This window comes from Salvelinus alpinus, chromosome 8 (genome assembly GCF_045679555.1).
Source record: "Salvelinus alpinus chromosome 8, SLU_Salpinus.1, whole genome shotgun sequence".
NCBI lineage: Eukaryota > Metazoa > Chordata > Actinopteri > Salmoniformes > Salmonidae > Salvelinus > Salvelinus alpinus.
The window spans coordinates 39,197,006-39,217,839 of record NC_092093.1 but is presented as its reverse complement, the minus strand read 5'-3'; the positions used below and the strand labels follow the sequence as shown (position 1 = coordinate 39,217,839).

Here is a 20,834-nt window from a genome sequence, read left to right as displayed (position 1 = left end):
GCATGCTGCCGACCGACGGGCACAAAGAGAGCACTGTCGTGGAAACCCAAGCCGGTAGTAACTAACCACTCCACTGCCTTGGCTTTATCCATCTGTAGGAAGTTCGGAACTGCATCTGCACACACACACACACACAGTCTTTTATCTGGGATGCTGCTAGCCACACTATAGGGTACATTGTTTAGATTCGAGGGTAGACTGTTTTTTTTTAGAGGGTGTTGTTCTTTGGAAAGAACGCGTATAATAAGGTGGATTTGTCAAGGATAGATGTTGAGAAAATAAATTGTGCTTATGAATAATGATTTTGTACTAAGGAGTCTGGTGCCAGATCTCTTTTACTAAAGCAAATTTGCCTTAGCGAATTGGTTGATGTTATCTCCTGATTGCAGCCAATTGGACCAGTGTTTGACTTCAATTGAGCGTGAGCACAGCCCATTTGCATCTGGTTATCTGGAAGCATAACTTGCTGGCCCAGTGTTGGCCAGGTCTGGCTGATGACGTTGTTTGGTTGGTTCACCTGATTATTGTTGTAAGATTGTAAGCATATGTCGGTCTAGCATAGCTGTTGGAATGTTGCACGAGTCCAATATCCCCCTCCTTGACTGGTGTCCAATACATTGGACTGGCTCTTTGTTTGCTTTGGGCTGACCAGTTTTTTGACTGGGTCCAGCTGTCAGCAACGGACCAGTGAGTAAACAGTTCAGTTTCCAACTTCTAGTGTGTTAGAACGCAACACTTAAAAAATAAAACTTTGGGGGGCCAAACAAAATCAGTTGCGGGCCACTTTTGGCCCGCGGGCCACCTGTTACTGACCCCTGACTTATGTCAATGATTGTTGTTGTTTAAAATGTTGGCCTCTCTGGCTCTTTCTTGTTATACTACGATGAAACTTGACTCAACGGGAAGGAGTTTCTCTGAAACTAGGATAGCTTGAACCACAAGTCATCCAGCATTCTTTCAAGAGGTTTGTTTTCATGTGGTCCAACAAAATAAGGTTGGACAATGGCCATACTGTCATGTATGTCATGGAGAATTCAATTCCACTGTTCTGTATTGCCCTTACCTCAGAGGGTCACACATGATAACTTTCTCTTGTTTGCTCATTTGACAGCAGTCTTTGCACTCTATGTCCAAGAGGTCACCACCTCAATGGCCATATGGTCAATGGCCAGCTATTACAGCCTTATTAGAGACAGACAGCTGTATGTATCAAGCGTCTCAGTGTTGGAGTGCTGGTCTATGATCAATTTAGCTTTTTAGATCATAATGAATAAGATTATACGGACAGGAAGGAGCTGATCCTAGATGCTTGATACATATGGTCCCAGCTCTATCCTGTAACTGAACTTTTCAGCTCCATGAAGCATCTTTGTGAGTTTGCATATCGAACCTGTTTGACATTTTAGATAAACTGTCTGACCTATAAAACATGTATTTGTTCCCACCATAGCACAACGTTATGTAGATGCATTAGTCATTAGTGTTTCCTGTCTTGTACTCTTAAAGGTTACATGCACAATGAGAGTTCTGTAGACGAGTAGAAGGTGCACCTTCAGTCATGTGTGAAGACTTGCTTCCCCATATTTTGCTTAATAACTTGCTTCCCCATATTTGATCTAATAACTTAACAGCATTGTGTTGGAGCAAGTTAATGAATAATGGGCTGCATAGCAGTTGGTTTCTAAACCTGGCTTCACGCTCCTATGCTTTGCTAATGCGATAAATGCTACGTTACTGGTATCGTACTGTTACAATTCCATTGATCGCTGCCTTTTAAATTGTCATCGAAATGCAATGTTAACCTTTGGTACCGTTTGTAAGTATCTTTTTAATGAGCATAAACTCTCACAGTATAGTTGTAATGGCATCTGAACTGGTCATATTTATTCCATAAGCCATTCAGAAAAACAAATAAGACTGTCAGACTCATTGGACACTATCTTAAGAGCCACTGTTATTCATAGTCTTGGTTTGGCCCCTATAATTGCATCCAGATCACCCACCAGTGGCCGCTATGACCTATGCTCTGCTCTCTCTCTCTGTTCAAACACAAGATACAACTAGGCCTACAATAGCCAATTAATATATTAATATAAAAATGCTACACAATAATCTTCCATTCTCTCATCGTTTTCTAACCATTTTATGTTTCTCACTGCGTATTTAACAGTAAGACAACTTTAATCAATGAATCGTTCCATCCATGACATCTCCTGGAACAGCTGTCAGGTGAAGCTTGACAACAGAAATAGTCATGTGCATAAGCCAAGAGCTCACTGTTAGTGACCTCACGCCACGGTGTGAAGTTGCTCAAAGAGTAAAACATTTCAGGGAAAAGGTTTTACGTTTCATTTGAACACCTTCATTTGATCCACAAACGTGAGAGGATGACTAATTTCTGGATAATATGAGTCGATTGGTGAGAAAAACAAAAAGAGCAGGCCTAACCATAGTGTCCGAAAACACATTTTCTGGAGCGACAATAACATTTTGTATCTGATAAATGTTTCTACGATGAGACAATAAAATCCCCATTTACTAAATAGTTCAACTCACCAGTTTTTATCGCACGGGTAGTTCGTAGGTTGTGTAGCATTGCAGTTACTCCATCATTTCTTCAATCATTTACGTTATTCAAATGATACAACACTTTGCTGGAGTCCCAATCAACAAAACTCTGACCTATCTTAACAACTCCCGGATATTCAAATGTTGTCGAAGCAATGGACAGTATAGCCGATTATATTATTCAACAAATGTACAGTATTATGCTCATCAATACATTGAAGGGCTGGTGCAGGCTTCCTCAAGTAGTTGTATCGGTGGAAACCACACCCCCGTCGGTCTGACGGTACAGAAGCATCTCGTCACACAGCTAGAGAGCAAGGTCATTACATAATGCATTTTCACAATTGTGACATTGACAACATCTAATTTCTCAAAATCAAGTATGCTACGCCTCGTTCTTCATCCTTCTACAAGACAATAGAGACTTTATGGATCCCTGTTCCCATAAAGGGTCATGGTCCCATTATTTTCTTTCTTACCCAAAGGTTCCTATGCATGTCAAGATATTCCCTACATTCAAAAGACAGATGCACATGAGTGTACATTGGTGTTCTTCTTAGTCTTTTCCTGCCTGTAAGGAGTACAACATAACTAAAGTAGGTAGTCTAGGTAGTCTAGTGGTTAGAGTGCTAGGCCGGTAACTGAAAGGTTGTTGGATCAAATCCCCTCTGACAAGGTAAACATCTGTCATTTTGCCCCTGAACAAGGCAGTAAACCCACTGTTCCCCAGCAGGCTGTCATTGTAAATAAGAATTTGTTCTTAACTGACTTGCCTAGTGAAATAGAAAATACTTTCACATTTACACAGTAATAAGGATTTGAGGACACCGTAATGTTAAGCTTGACCAAGTCAAGTGGACCTTAGAACTGAATTACCAAATCAATTCAAGTGTTACATTGGGATGTATTCATTTGGTCCTGACTAAGAAAAGCAGGGGAATTCCACACTAGCCTTGTAAACACAAATTAAGTCATGTTCTGTCATCTGTTAACCAGAGAAGCCTGATCTAAATTAGGACATGCTCCTCTCAGCAGTCTCTTCAACAACACAAATAAGGAAACTAGAACCATTCTGGGTACACACTTTGGATGGTCATTTAGTTGATTTCCACCAGTCAATGACAAGATTTTTCCATCAAGCTGAGTGAGGGAATAGATGGAACCATGATTGACGACTCTAAACAGAGGGCCGGAAGTTGTAATGTGTTTTTTTATTGGTAGTATACTGTATAAGTGAATGTTTTCATGTTTGAACGTTTTTCTAGGTCCATCTTCCCATAGGTACAACACTCCATCTATCTGTTCCCTGCCTGCCTGGCACCGTGTCAGCCTCCTGTCCTCTCTTCTCCCTCCAGTCCTCACAAACCGCTCTGTTCACAAGGCTGTGAAATGAAACCTTGTGGGTGGGTGTCCACCTGGGCTCACGTTTCCCATTTACAGTGGAGTTCCCCGGGGAAAGGTAAGTGGTGGTGAGAGGTGACGGGCCGGGCATGGAACCAGACAGAGGCTGTGTTCCAAATGGCACCCTATATAGTGCCCTACTTTTTGACCAGGGCCCATAGGGACTAGGGTGCCAATTGGGACACAGCCGGCGTGGGATTGGGTCACTCGTGATTGGGCTATTTATCCTCACTGATCCCATCTATCCTATCTCAGCACTAGACATCCAATCCCACCACAAGATATATAACATCCCTAAGGATAAGAGCATTTGCATTTACTGTCTACTGTGACTTGGTTCATCAGCCCCTGTAGTCCCTGTTTTAAATAAACCACCCCGAGTTAAAACATCAAGAGACATCTTATATCTAGTGTTTGCTGGATCCAGTTCGCCACTTTGGTGTCTCTACCTTCAACACGGTTGTCATTGTCAAGGATGTAATCATTTCCAGCCTAAGGGAAGGTCCCCTCATCCCCGTTCAGGCTGTCAAATCCACACACACAGCCACATGTATTATTTCAGGACATAGCTTCCAAGTCAGCCACAGGGCCTGTTACAGTCTAGCTATCATTGGAGCTGGCTTTGCTTTTATTGTCTGCACCCCCACAGAGACCCGAGTACAGCTTCTAACTGTCTAACACCATAACCTTGTTCTAATGGCATGACAAACACTCACGCGATGGAATCATTGCCACAGGGCATTTAGACATAAGGCCCCAAAAAGGAGGAGAAAATGTAATGATGTGAAGATATAGAACCGGTGAGAGAGGAGCCTGTTTGACTCACAGGGGATCTGGACTGCCCGGCGGCAGCACTGTCAGCATTTAGGAACAATCAACATTAATATTCCTGTGGGTGCGTACCAAATCGCACCCTTTTCACTATATAGTGCACCCATAGGGCTAAATGTAGTGCACCATATAGGGAATAGGGTGCTATTTGGACGCACCATGTGTGTCCAGTTAGGCAGAAACATCATCACTGCTGATATTGACTGAGGGGATGAGGACAGATTGAGGAGGTCCCTCTGGGGGGAACTAACTGTATTTTGGCCCAGGAGGCTAGGGAGATACAGGAAGTGCTTTTCCTCGTGGATGTTTGTCATACATTTGCATGTGATTATCTGCATTTGCATTCAAGACTGGTTGGTTGAGCTCGAGGCAAGGGTGAGGCTGTGGACTTTGGGATATGAGCACGTCTAGATTGTTGACTCGATCATGCGATGAACATACTGTGTGGCAAGGGTATCTGTGTGGCAAGTCGAAACTCATAACACAGCCCGACAAATCATCTTCCAAGATTGTCTTCCAGGAAAATCCCATTTCCTGTGAGAAAATGATGTCTGGAATGTTGTTGTCGTTGTTTTGCGGTTGTTCAAAGTGGTAAACAATGCATCTAGGGCATAAGAATTAAGCATCCTTTTGTAGCTCCTTCACTGCGGATTGCAGGGAGAGAGCAAAACAGCTGGTCTGACCCTACACGGAGCACAAGACTACACCACAGACATCCTACATCCAGACATCCACAGACAATGTGTGGCATTGTCATCTGAGCGACAACCAGGTCTGATTCTCAATCAACTCAGAGAAGACTAACTGAGCCCATATTCACAAAGCATCTCAGAGTAGGAGTGGTGATCTAGGATCAGGTCCCCCCCATCCTTATAATCTGTTCCTAGATCCACACTTCTGAGACTCTTTGTGAATAGGGCGCTGATAGTCTAATATTAGGTAATTTAGAGAATAGTCTTTATTATGAGTTTAATTCACACAGTGATGGTACTATGGACATAAGAGGTCAAGAGATGAATCTGTTTCTAAAATACATACATGAACATAACCTACAGAGAAATAGCCCTTCTTGTACCAACCTCATGTTGACACAGGACATTCTTTGGGATGGACACATCTGCCAATACAAATAGCTGATGTTTTTCTCACATTATCATGGCTATGTAGATTACTTGGGCCCACATCTCTCTCACCCAGTGTATAATTTCATTTTCATGACATTTATTGTTCAAGGCTGTTTACTCACTCCAAAGAGCCCAGTAATATTGACACAATGCGAGAACTCGATGCGAAAGGACATTTTATCCGGCTGTGATTGTCAACCATGATATAGAATAATGTCTGCTTGGATGGTGAAACCATGTGTCGTTAATTCAACTTAATCTAATGTGCCCCATAACCACCAGTGTGTGTGTGTGTGTGTGTGTGTGTGTGTGTGTGTGTGTGTGTGTGTGTGTGTGTGTGTGTGTGTGTGTGTGTGTGTGTGTGTGTGCGTGCGTGCGTGCGTGCGTGCGTGCGTGCGTGCGTGACTGAACACCTCAGGTACGGATTAATGAATGGAACAACATTAAAGTTGCTGTTGACATTGCTCTCTGTACACTTGAGTGGAGAAGGTCTGAGTCTGCTAGATATGTATATAGCCCAGTGATTCACAGGACATTTCTAAATCTAATTCATGCAGAAAAATGCTTTGGAAACAGGCAGGCAGGCATGCACTCAAATCCTCTCATGATTAATTCATTTTGAGACCATTTCCATATGTTTGATACCATTCCATTGATTCCATTCCAGCCATTACAATGAGCCCGTCCTCCTATAGCTGATCCCACCAGCCTCCACTGCATTTTACAGTTGTAAGCAACTGTGCCGTAGTTGGATATGAATAGGCTGTGTTAACTCCTCTGGCCCCAACAATAGCAAATGTGCTTGCACTGGTCTAGGCACACGTGCTCTAGCCAACAGCTCACAGATAGGACTCCGGTGCAGTAGGCTGTGCTGGTAGGCTAGTCTACATGAGAATATTATTGATAATAGCGAGAATATGTTTACTTGTCAAATGGCAGTCAAGCATCAATCATCATGTCACCAGAATAAGACCCTCGATATTTATTGGAAAGGATTCACCGTGCACTTTCGCCACCCTGTGAAGTTCATCATCATTTCACCGTAGCCTAATAAACTCTGTGGTTTCCCGAGTCATAGTGGGAGGACCACACACCATATCATCGTGTGAATCCAAGTTTATTTCGATAACATGGTTATTATATGAATATTTGCGCACAAAGGAGTTTCCACCACCCTTTCTTGCATAATTAACTTTACCGACACAAAAACAAACAAATTATCTGTTGGCGTTTATACAATTGTACAGAAACTATTCGTTCCCCTCACAGCTGTCGTGATTTTCTTTTTAGACCGTAGGATTTTACGAGTAAAAACTGTGGATGGAGACGTGGTCTGTTTCTCTAACACGTTTGTTGAAAACCTGCACTCTGAAATGGGTTGCCATTTTGTCTCTTGATGTTTATTAAGTCTCATTCTCCGTCGTCCATTTAGATATCTTGTGTCACGTCTTCAGAATGTCCCGATTGATTTCACAGCTCAAGCTCATACAAACGTACAGTACCCAAGACCCACACAACCACTCCAATGTACAGTAGTCAGTTTGAAAAGAGCCTCGTCATCAAACATAATAAGCACACGGCGGTGTTATATTAGGTAGCCAGCCAAAAACGTCTACTGCAGCAGGCTTCCCTCTCTGTTGCCTTGCCTTCCGCCTGACCCCAGTTACATATCTAGTGTGTTCGCCCTGAGGGGGAGTTAGATAGGATAACATCCTGCTAAACACATTTAAATTCTGTTCACCTTATTAAAGTTGCAAGGTGAGTTCCCTCTACCTACCCCGAGGACTACAGCGAGGCTTGACTGGTTTGGATTGACAGGCCCTCCATCAGGCATAACACCTCTAATGGAGAAAGACGAAATAACACCCCCGTTCATTCTCATTCAAATGAGTTGGTGTTAGAGCGGTGAGGTTGACAGGGAGGGCAGCCAGAAAAGTCTCCTTCTTTGTGCTTTGACACAAAGGGCCAGCAACAGATGGCTAAGATATCATCTGCATCGTCGAGGCTACTTTCTGTCAACTTCATTCACAGAACTTTGAGGTTTCAGCATTTATATGCAGTTTCTTTACAGTACATAGAACATTTTATGGTCACCCCAGATGGTATGCTTTAATACTCATTTCAGTGTGTGAATGCTTCTGTATGGAAATACCAGCAGGTCTAATGGGTGCCAACAGTATCCTATTTGGAGCCATGTGACCTACAGATAAGTCAATACATCATTTCAAAAGCTCTGACTTTTGTTTTGTACTGCATATTCTTGTTAGGTTGATACAAAATGTAAACAGTACAAGTTACTTCCACAAAACCCATACACAATGTACAAAACATTTACAATGTTAAAATGATCAAATATATACAGTATTAAATATGAATGCTAATTCTCAGTCATTTCTTTATGGGGCGGCAGGTAGCCTAGTGGTTAGAGCATTGGACCAGTAACCGAAAGGTTGCGAGATCGAATCCCCGAGCTGACAAGGTAAAAATATGTCGTTCTGCTCCTGAACAAGGCAGTTAACCCACTGTTCCTAGGCCGTCATTGTAAATAAAAATGTGTTCTTAACTGACTTGCCTAGTTAAATAAAAATAGTATATTGTCTAGATAACATTAGCTTAGGCCACTGCTTCCTTTACTACACAGTGATGTTATACGACAGTAATTGAACTAGGTGTGTACTTAAATAGGTGTGGGTGTACCTTGAATAAACAGCCCTTATTTCAGTGTAACAACAGTGGGAAAAAATAGTATAACAATTCATGGTGTACTTTATGGACCCTGTTATCTAGAAAACTAATTTGTGAGTTAGTCCAATATCAGCCTGAATAAATATGCCCTATTATTAGCACGGAGCATCATATTCCCATAATCTCTGCGTGGCACTGCATAACAAAATACGTTCTTAAAATCATAACATTGAATCAAACATGTATAACCATTTTTACAAGAAAGCCTAGGAATACCCAAAGCAAATTTTCAGGAATATCCTCAATAAGATGAATACAACTTCATTTTTTCTCACCTTCAACTATATGTCTGTATTTTAAATAAGCTACTGTATCTTTGCATCTGCCTGAAGAAAAGCATCTGGGCTGTGTTCACAAAGCGTCTCAGAGTAGGGGTGCTGATCTAGGATCAGGTCCCTGGCCATAAAAGCACTCGTGCTTGGTTGATATATACGGACCCTGATCCCGCCAATGTGCTCTGAGAGGGAAAGACAGCTCTCTGCTGCCACCTGGTGGGTCTTTCTTGTGGTGAATGATATCCTGCAGTAGCAACAGTTGCCAACCCTCCACTGACAATCCCTCCGTGCAGTGAGCATGGCCAGCACGTGTTCTATAGCCAACAGGTCGGCTTATTTGCCTGTGAAACAGATACCACAGGTGACACCTACAGAGTTGAAAAATGATGGCATGATACTGTAGCCCAGAAATTAAAATGAATAACATAAGCAGACTCAACTTTCTATATTCATAGTTTGGTATATACTCCCATTTAGTTTGTGATTGACAAGCTACGCAACTGATCAGGGTTGTGTCCAGCAGGGAGAAAACACACTGAAAATGAGTGAAACAGGGAGCTACTACCTGAACTTGTCCAATGAGAAATGGTTATTTACGTTTCCAGTTGCAAAATGTTTTTCTATGGTTCGCCCTAGAGAACATGACCCTGTTATATACTGTAGTGACCAGAAAGGTGACATCATCAAAGGGTGGACTCTCCGATAAAGGGCTGTTGAGGGTCCTGACCAGATGCAGCCTCTCATTGACTTTGTCATTTCTGCAGCATCGAATGAATGACCCTCTGAAGTCCCTCGTCAGTTCTCCCGTTGGCGATACTCTGTCCTGCTTTAGATTGATGTACAGTGCCTCCGTCTCATCAGATGCGCCCTCTAAAAATCATAAGAAGTATAATAAATCAAGAATTGGCACTGAAATATGCGATCATTCACATATGTTATCATTCAAAACAAGTTGATCAACTCTTATTATGATTTCATAAGAACACTCAGTGTAGATGTCTGGGTGTTAACTAGGCTGCTACGTCATCTTGTGTGCCAATCCAGTATAGTCAGAGGATGACGTTGGGTGTCGATACAGAAAAGCTAACACAGCTCACCCTCCTTTACACCCTGGGCCTCAGCCCCCAATCCATCTTCCTCTTTCTCTCTGAGGGGAGGACCTGCCCACTGCCCTCTCCGGAGAAGGGACATCCAGACAGCTGGACTCAATGCTCTCTGACATCATAATGGTGGTAGGGGCAGACACAGGGACAGTGGAGTGACAGGGGGAGGAGGTGGAGCGAGGCAGGGGAACACGTCCCTGGGTGGGCATAAACGGTGCAGACATTCACACTGGGTTATCATTCACATTGGGTTATCATTCACATTGGGTTAACGTGAGGCTCTCATTGTTTCATCTAAAACAGCAGACATGGAGTCTGAGTCTACTTATTGTCTAAAGATATCCCACTCCAACTATAGCAAACATTAGCATCAATGCTTACAAATCAGCATGTGTCAACAAAGTAGTTGAATGGGGCAAAGAGCACTCACATTGACACAGTCTTTGGTCAGCTGCTCAGAGTGAAAAGGGACAGATTGTCTCCAGTGACTAGTAGCCACACACACAGTGAGCCACAGAAATTACAGTTTTTTATTTAACTAGGCTAGTCAGTTAAAGAACAAATTCTTATTTTCAATGACGGCCTAGGAACGGTGGGTTAACTGCCTTGTTCAGGAGCAGAACGACAGATTTGTCAGCTTGGGGATTCAATCTTGCAACTTTTCGGTTACTAGTCCAATGCTCTAACCACTAGGCTACCTGCCGCCCCAATTTGCTAGAGTCATTTGTTAGAAAAATCTATGTAACGCCCGAGGTTGGTCGAGCGGTTAAGGCCGTCACCCTCAGCACATATGCGATCCCCGGCCTCACCAGTCATCACACTATGTTCCCTCCATCTCCCAGCTCATTTCGGTCTATCCTCATCAATAACACTGGGAAAAATCCTTTGAAAATGAAATGAACGATCCATGTAATCCCTTGAGAGACTACGACGTCTGGTGTTCTTCTCTGATAACTCATTCAGTGTAGCAGGAGCTGCCGTTGACAGTTTAAACAGCCATCTGTAACATGGAGAAGCCCTGCCTTAAAACCCCTAATACCTAACCGGTACGTCCAATGTTTTATGTACTTAGGAGTAGAGCTTCCAGATAATTTCAAACATGTATTTATTTAACCTTTATTTAACTAGTCAGATGTCATGATGGCCAACTAATGGAAATTGTAATATGGCCCCATGAGACCAAGTTTAACTCAGATAACATAACATACAATAACAATAACCAATAACATGCAACCTTCACGCCATGTGAACAGTAGAACCGTAGTGTTCACACAAATCCAGCTCTATTTTCACAGTATCTGCCCACATCCTCTGCCAGCGAGTGTGCCTTTTGACCTCAGCATTGCATAAGTAAACTACGACCTCCCAGCCTGCATCCACTTCCCTCCTTTCCTCTCTCGCCATCTCTTTTGCACTCACTTGTTCATCTCCTTCAGACTCTCGGTGGCGAAGTAAAGCGTCACAACCGTCGTAGCACTGGACGAGGCCAGGTACGACTCAACGTGGCTGTCAGATCAACAAGTACTACGCTATGTCGTGTGTTTTTTAGTGGTACGCCAAGTGTTTTAACTGAAACCTTAGTGAAACCACAAAAAGGGGGTCAACAGCAGACCAGCAGTTATTGAATGCGTTCTGCATGTATACCTTTAGATCAAAAGCAACGATAACTTACGGAGGAAACAAGATAATACAGGCCAAGTGTGATAATACACACCACCGTTTGAAATATACTTGACAGATATTAGACAGCGAGGGAAGCTTACTGTACAAAGGACTACGTTTGAGTTTGAACGTGTGCAAAAGCCCAGCAATTCCCTGCAACCTGGGAAGTGTGCTGTGCAGAGGGGAAGCTTTCCGCTGACTCTTACTGTGAGAAAGTCATAACTTTCATGTGTTGGAAGTCATGCTTGTGATCAAAGAATAAATCTCGCTTTTACCGTTACATGGCCAAGACATGAACCTATGTACTTCAACAGTGTATCTACTTAAATGCAAAATAAGAATAATATACAGTTGAAGTCGGAAGTTTACATACACCTTAGCCAATTACATTTAAACTCAGTTTATCATAATTCCTGACATTTAATCCTAGTAAAAATCCCCTGACTTAGGTCAGTTAGGATCACCACTTTATATTAAGAATGTGAAATGTCAGAATAATAGTAGAGAGAATGATTTATTTCAGCTTTTATTTCTTTCATCACATTCCCAGTTGGTCGTAAGTTTACATACACTTAATTAGTATTTGGTAGCATTGCCTTTAAATTATTTACCTTGGGTCAAACGTTTCAAGTAGACTTTCACAAGCTTCCCATAAGTTGGGTGAATTTTGGCCCATTCCTCCTGACAGAGCTGGTGCAACTGAGTCAAGTTTGTAGGCCTCCTTGCTTGCACACACTTTTTCAGTTCTGCCCACAAATTGTCTATGGGAATGAGGTCAGGGCTTTGTGATGGCCACTCCAATACCTTGACTTTGTTGTCCTTAAGCCCTTTTGCCACAACTTTGGAAGTATGCTTGGGGTCATTGTCCATTTGGTAGACCCATTTGCGACCAAGCTTTAACTTCCTGACTGATGTCGTAAGATGTTGCTTCAATATATTCACATAATTTTCCTCCCTCATGATGCCATCTATTTTGTGAAGTTCACCAGTCCCTCCTGCAGCAAAGCACCCCCACAACATGATGCTGTCACCCCTGTCCTTCACGGTTGGGATGGTGTTCTTCGGCTTCTTTGACCAAAGTACGTTCATCTCTAGGAGACAGAACGCGTCTCCTTCCTGAGCGGTATGGCGGCTGCGTTGTCCCATGGTGTTTATACTTGTGTACTATTGTTTGTACAGATGAACGTGGTACCTTCAGGCGTTTGGAAATTTCTCCCAAGGATGAACCAGACTTGTGGAGGTCTACAATTGGCTGATTTCTTTTGATTTTCCCATGATGTCAAGCAAAGAGGCACTGAGTTTGAAGGTAGGCCTTGAAATACATCCACAGGTGTCCAATTGACTCAAATGATGTCAATTAGCCTATCAGAAGCTTCTAAAGCCATGACATCATTTTCTGGAATTCTCCTAGCTCTTTAAAGGCACAGTCAACTTAGTGTATGTAAACTTCTGACCCACTGGAATTGTGATACAGTGAATTATAAGTGAAATAATCTGTCTGTAAACAATTGTTGGAAAAATTACTTGTGTCATGCACAAAAGGCGCACCTAACCGACTTGCCAAAACTATGGTTTATTAACAAGACATTTTTGGTGTGGTTGAAAACGAATTTGAATGACTCCAACCTAAGTGTATGTAAACTTCTGACTTCAACTGTACATGAGGAGAAGAGTACATGAGGAGAAGAGTATGTGTGTTTCTTTGATAGAAGCATACATTCAAACAATGTACAAAAAGCCAAACCCAAACCAAGAAGAGCGTGGTTAACCCCACATCACTCTGTTTTCCTACTGGCCAAATGGAAACTTTAAATTAGATCATCGCCGTGCACAGAAAAACCTTACTGCTTCTTCTTGCACTCTGTAGCTTGGTCGACAGCAAAGTCTGACGTGTTGATGTATCCTTCTGCTTTCTCAGCATGAGGATTATATGTCGTGACAAGACAAGTGAATGCTTGGTTGGAAAAACATTGCCTGGGAGAATAGTACACATTACTGTTTTAAGCTTTGAATACTACACAAGCCATTCCCATCCAATTATTTTGCCGGTGTCTGCCATGACTGTCAATAAGGGCATACATTTCTGTATCCCCTAAACTAAAGCACTGAAATGTTGCTAATAAAATGTCTACTGACTCAGCCCCGACACTCAATGTCATAACACAACTCACCATCTGATAGGTATACCAGTAAAGGGAGGTCATCATCAGAACAAACCAGTAGTACTTCCATTTGGTTCCCAGGAAGCCCTTGCGCTCCTTCTTCCTGTAGAGCCAGTCCTGGCAGTCCTGACCCAGCTCCTTCCCAGACAGCCTGCGCTGGCTCATTGCTGCATCCCCTACAGGTATGGGCCCTACAGACAGGCTCAGGAACAGACAAACAGACACAACTACATGTCCCTCCTCATTAAGGCATTAAGTAATTGAAACCTTGTGACTATATCATCCAGGCCTTTAGTTGAGATAAAACAATTGACCGTCTAGATAAAGTAGCGCATAGTTTTTTTAGTACAAAAATTGATTCTATTAATTAAATAGGAAAAAAAACGCTGAGAAGTATTGATCCGGCCTCCATTTTACCTCCAAACTATGTCCTGGAGGTAAAGTGGCAGGAGAGCTTGATCCAGGGAGGAGAGATGCACAGGAGAACATACAGCAGCGTTCTAAATCTGGAGGCATTAGTCACAACAGTTCATACAGACTCTCGGAATGACAACAGGCTGCAAATAAAGAGCAATTCTGTATACTTGCGCAACAGTGTTAAAGACAACACATTACACACACGTTCACATTTTCTCAAGAGATGCCGAAAGAAAGACATCCTATTTCTCCACTCCTGTTCCCAAGACAAAATTAACATTTGTTGAATAATTTCACTGCAAGAAATGCATAATTCTGCAGGAGTTAATATGATAATAGACTACATGTGAGACGTTATAGACCTACAGTCAGTGTCCAGATTTCAGTTACTATTCCATTTAACACACATGAATTTAAATGAGACGCACCGGTTTGTGTCAAGAACGGCAATGCTGCTGGGTTTCTCACACTCAACAGTTTCCCGTGTGTGTCAAGAATGGTCCACCACCCAAAGGACGTCCAGACAACTTTGGGAAGCTTTGGAATGTTGACTCCAACGCTTGACACCTTGTAGAGTCCATGCCCCGATGAATTGAGGCTGTTCTGAGGGCAAAGGGGGGGTGCAACTCAATATTAGGAAGGTGTTCTTAATGTTTGGTATATTCAGTGTATTTGAGGTTAATCAGAATAACGTTACCTGCAAGAGATCAAGTTAAGACTACATTCTAGGCAGTGGTTTTCAACCCGGTGTACTGCAGGTGGTCTGCGATTTGTTGTTGATTTTTCTTTTCTTTTTCTTCCTAAAATAACAGTTTGTAGTGAGTATTATAAGCAATTTTACATTACTTTTCACAATGAAATTAGTTTATAATAATATGCTTTAATATGTTACATTCAATGCTAAAATGGACTACATTTGACCGGCAAGATATTTTATGTTAAAAAATAAAATAAAACTGACTGCCAATGGTGATCCTCAATAGCATGACGGTGATTTGGTGGTCCCGGAACAGAAACGTTTGGTAATCGCTGCTCTAGGGACAAATAGCAGTGAAAGGAGCTGACTGCAAGGGTGAATTGAGAGTAGTCCTATAACAATTAGGTCCCTAGTCCAACTATACTGAACAAAAATATATAAAACACGCAAAGTGTTTGTCCCATGTTTTATGAGCTGAAATAAAAGTTCCCAGAAATGTTCCATATGCACAAAATGCCAATTTCTCAAATGATGTTGTGCACAAATTTGTTTACATCCCTGTTAGTGAGCATTTCTCATTTTACATTGACATTTGAGTCATTTGGCAGACACTCTTATCCAGAGTGCATATATTTTTGTGTGTTTTTTTCATACTTTGCCAAGGTAATCCAGCCACCTGACAGGTGTGACATATCAAGAAGATGATTATACAGCATGATCATTACACAGGTGCACCTTGTGCTGGGGACAATAAATGGCCACTCTAAAATGTGCAGTTTTGTCATGCAACACTAATGCAACACATTAAGTTGCCACAAAGTCTACATTTTTGAGGGAGCGTGCAATTGGCATGCTGATTGCATGAATGCCCACCAGAGCTGTTGCCAGAGAATTTAATGTTATTTTCTTTACCATAATCCGCCCCCAATGTCGTTTTAGTGTGCACGCTGGAGAAGTGCGCTCTTCCCAGATTAATCTAGGTTTCAACTGTGCTGGGCAGATGGCACACAGCTTGTATGATGTCGTGTGGGCGAGCGGTTTGCTGACGTCAGCATTGTGAACAGAGTGCCCCGGGGGGTTATGGTATGGGCAGGCATAGGATACAGAAAACCGACACAATTGCATTTTATCATTGGCAATTCGAATGCACAGAGATATCGTGACGAGATCCTGAGGCCCAGTGTCGTGCCATTCATCCGCCGCCATCACCTGATGTTTCAGCATGATAATGCACGGCCCCATGTCGCAAGGATCTGCACACAATTCCTGGAAGCTGAACATTTCCCAGTTCTTCCATGACCTGCATACATACCAGACATGTCCCCCATTGAGCATGTTTGGGATGGGCTGATTCGACGTTGTACGACAGTTTGTTCCAGCTCCCGCCAATATCCAGCAACTTCGCACAGCCATTGAAGAGTGGGACAACATTCCACAAGCCACAATCAACAGCCTGATCAACTATGCGAAGGAGATGTGTCGCTGAACGAGGCAAATGGTGATCACACCAGATACTGACTGATCCCTACCTTTTTTTTAAGGCATCTGTGACCAAAATATGCAAATCTGTATTCCCAGTAATGTGAAGTCCATCGATTAGGGCCTAATGAATTAATTTCAGTTAACTGATTCCCTTATGAACTTTAACTAAAAATATATGAAATTGTAACATGTTGTGTTTATTTTTTTGTCCAGTTTATATGAGAGCATGTTGTGTCTGTAAATTCATGCAAACAGTTCACTGTGGCAGGTTGGACAACCAGCAGTGATATATTTTAGACCACCAAACAACAGACCATGTTTTTGTTGTGGCACTGGACAAGCACACGTGATTCTACTTGTCAACTAATCATCAAGCCCTTGACAAGTTGAATCAGGTGTTTTTCCCCCAGGGCTACAAAAAAAAGTGCTGTTGGCGGTAGTCAAGCACCGGAGTTGTGAAACACCGTTTTAGACACAGTTCTACTTGCGTTAGGCTAACGCAGGTTAATTCAACTCCTACCCTACGAGGTCCGGAGCCTGCTGGTTCTGTTCTACCTGATAAGTAATTGTACACCTGGTGTTCCATGTCTAAATCAGTCCCTGATTAGAGGGGAACAATGAAGAAATGCTGCGGAACTGGCTTCGAGGTCCAGAGATGAGTTTGAAGGGGCTACAGATTGAAAAAACCTTTATTCATAAGAAAAAAACTAAGATACCTTAATTTTAGCCTAGATTTGTGACAGGGGGTCATTGAATATGAACGCAGTGTGTTATTTAGATATAATACAAAAAATACAAAAGGAAAAAGGAAAAAAATACCCTGCCACCTATTAACCCTCATAAAAAAACACCACCGCATTCCACTATTTTAACCCTATCTAATCCTACACCAGACCGAGACGGGACACTACCATTCAACACGCTCTGTAACTCCTCTGCAGTAAAATCTCCTAATCCCAAGTACTTCTCTGCAGCTGCCACCACAACATCTATTTCCTGTGACTTACATTCCATTTCTGTGGTACAGATGATAACCATGGCTATGAACGCTAAGAAACCAACCTTACTGAAGCACATATTATTCTCATCACTCTCTATTGGCCTACGTCTACTCACAGGAATTCTCTCAGGTACCCTCGCCCTGTACCCATCTTCCTCTACTGCTCTTATGACTGCCTCAGCATACGACAACTTCTGTACTACTCTGATCCTGGTAACCTCAACCTGTCTTTCTCTCACCGGACACATCTGATCTCCAGCACCATGAGTACCCCTACAGTTAACAAACTTTTCCCACCGATACTACACCTTCCTTTGTCTCATGCCCTCCTGCACACTTCTCACATCTAGGAATCTCCCTCCTACACACTGCTGCAACATGACCATAAGCTTGGCACCTAAAACCCCGTAATGGGTTTGGGACAAAAGCTCTCATGGGATAACTGACACATCCTAACTTGACTTTGTCCGGTAAAGACAGCATCAAAACTCAGCAGGGCGTACAGTGTCTTCTCCGTTTCATTACCCTCTCCACCGGGTCTGCGTCGCACCAAACGGCGGGCGTCACAGACACAGGGAGTCAACATTTTCAGTTGATCCTCCTCAACACTTAATGCCAGCCCAGTTCTCACTACTTTCAATGGCGCCCTGCTCCGGAGAGTAAAGCAAGTCACAGGTCTTGTTCCTAGTCGCGTGATCCTGAACTGCAGAATTACAAAACAATCATCACAAGTCCACTTTGAGTCACTTTCCCCGACCCAACAGTCCCCAACATATCCTCCACTCCACCCAACCTGACAACACATATGGATCAGCCAAAAGGCAAGGATCCGTTCTCTCCAAAAATCTCACTCCCACTGGGACAGAATCTTCTTTATCATCATTGGGACATTGAGGCTCGACCTAGGCCGTCTTCATCACTCCGGCCACCCCTAGTCATTCATACTCACTCTAGTCAGATTCAGTTTCGTCTGCCACCCAACTGTTGGGATTTATCTAATGTCCTCTCTTTGACTTCAGCATGGTTCTCCTTCCGCTTTTCACTCATCCGCTCAACAATGTCAACAACCCGATCACCTAGTCCAGAGAAGGTATTTAAATATAGCCCACTAATCTACTATCTCTGCCTAGGCTATCTTTTAGTTTATGGAGTTGATCAGTAATTGTATGTGATTTATGTATAAAATGCAACTCCATAAATTCAATCACATATTATTCTTAATCTTGTATTTGGTTAAAAATTGCTCAGTTGCTGTTTTGTCATCGGCCACTGGGTGTCGCCGCAGCTCTTAAAGTCTGCATACTGCGTGTAGGCTACGAGGGACATGAGAATCAAATGAATGCAGGTTGAAACACATAGGCCTTACTCTTCAGGTATATGATCACACTACATTACATGCATTCCTCTCAAAATATACTTTATCTGGGATTTGTGCTCCATTTTGAAACTTAACCCCTTTCCAGTTGTGGGCTGCCTGTCTGACCTGCGTAGTGTATAACAGTGAGTTAGTAAGCCTAAATCCTTGATTCCAGACCAGGGGCGTTTCTAGGATTTGAAGATATTAGGGGCTTAGTCCAAAGCCAGTATGGGGGTCCAGGGGCTCCCCCGGCCCCCCCAAAAAAATTATTTCAACAGCTAAAGGCATGAATTTGATACACTTTGAGATGACCATTGAGAGATTCGAACATTGAGAGATTAGATGTTCTACTGATAACTTTCACCTTCCCATCTGCCACAGCAGACACTGCCCGTACTCAATTACAGTAGCTACTGTAGTTCTCTGTACTCCGGAACACTCTCTACCCTCTACTCTGGAACACATACATCTACAGTATATTGCCACACACACACACACACACACACACACACACACACACACACACACACACACACACACACACACACACACACACACACACACACACACACACACACACACACACACACACACACACACACACACACACACACACACACACACACACACACACACACACACACACACACACACAATTACTGTGCAGTAATTAGATTCCATAGAGCAGCTCAAACGGACAACTAGAAAAAGCTCGAACCAAGTTTATTCAACCCACTGGGTGCTTCAGCTGTGGACACAACACACAAAAGCACATATTTATACCCTCCGACCATGAGTCACCTCCTTGTACAGTATGTCTTAGATAAACAATCCTTCTCTGTTGTTAGGCAGAAACTCAGTCGGTTTCTCTTACCGGTATTGTCATGGCCCTGCCTAAGTCTAGGACCCTCATGGGTGTGGAAGTGTGTGTGTATGGGATAGGACTGTAGTCAGAATGTCTTCGGGTTGGGCCCCTATGGCCCCCCTCCCAGCAGCGTCTTCCCTCTTCAACTGTTGGCCTTATCTCGAGTTGAGTTCCACATTTCTCGTTGTCCTATTTCCACAGCAACTGGCCTGCATTATCAGGAACTGAAACTAGACTGTTGCTCTTTGCCTCCTTCTATATTTTATTCATATTAATATTCAGCAATAACAAGTTTGAACAGAATATTAATTTTTGGAACTTCCCCTTATTCTCACCCAGTAACTTTCCATACACAAAGTTCCTATTCACCCTTCATTGACCCCCAACATTTCTAATACATGTAAAGTAATCAATAAGTTCTAGTATGGTAACATGAATAAGTATATGTCAAGCCAGAATCCAACAGGTGATACAGTCTAGTGTGTGCTCACCCCTCCTCTGCCTCTCTCCGTCGCTTTCTCTGTGTCATCTGTTGTTGTATTTCTTCTGCAGTGGTGTAAAGTACTTAAGTAAAAATACTTTAAAGTACCACTTAAGTCGTTTTTTGGGGTATCTGTACTTTACTTGACCATTTATATTTTATACTTTTATTTCACTACATTCCTAAAGAAAATATTGTACTTTTTACTCCATACATTTTCTTTGACACCCAAAAGTACTCGTTATATTTTGAATGCTTTGCAGGACAGGAAAAGTCCAATTCACGTACAATTCACGTACTTACCTGGTCAACCCTTCTGCCTCTGATCTGGACGACTCACTAAACACACATGCTATGTTTGTAAATTATATCTGAATGTTGGAGTGTGTCCCTGGCTTTCTGTAAATTAAAAAAAACAAGAAAATGGTGCAATCTGGTTTGCTTAATATAAGGAATTTGAAATGATTTATACTTTTACTTTAACTTTTGATACTGAAGTGTATTTTAAACCAAATACTTTTAGACTTTTGACTTTTACGCAAGTCGAATTTTACTTGGTGACTTTTACTTTTACTTGAGTCATTTTCTATTAAGGTATCTTTACTTTTACTCAAGTATGACAGTTTGATACTTTTTCCACCACTGCACTTCTGTTCCTGTCTCT

At 42.4% G+C, this 20,834-nt stretch overlaps 1 protein-coding gene across 1 annotated transcript in view; it reads right to left on the bottom strand.

Moving 5' to 3' along the window:
• Window positions 1-2,777, bottom strand: part of LOC139583095 (rho guanine nucleotide exchange factor TIAM2-like) — a 63,848-nt gene extending 61,071 nt beyond the window's left edge. The window contains exon 1 of the mRNA XM_071413838.1: window positions 2,557-2,777. The gene's annotated coding sequence lies outside the window, so the exon portion shown is untranslated. The remainder of the gene's footprint in view (window positions 1-2,556) is intronic.
• Window positions 2,778-20,834: the final 18,057 nt, after the last annotated feature.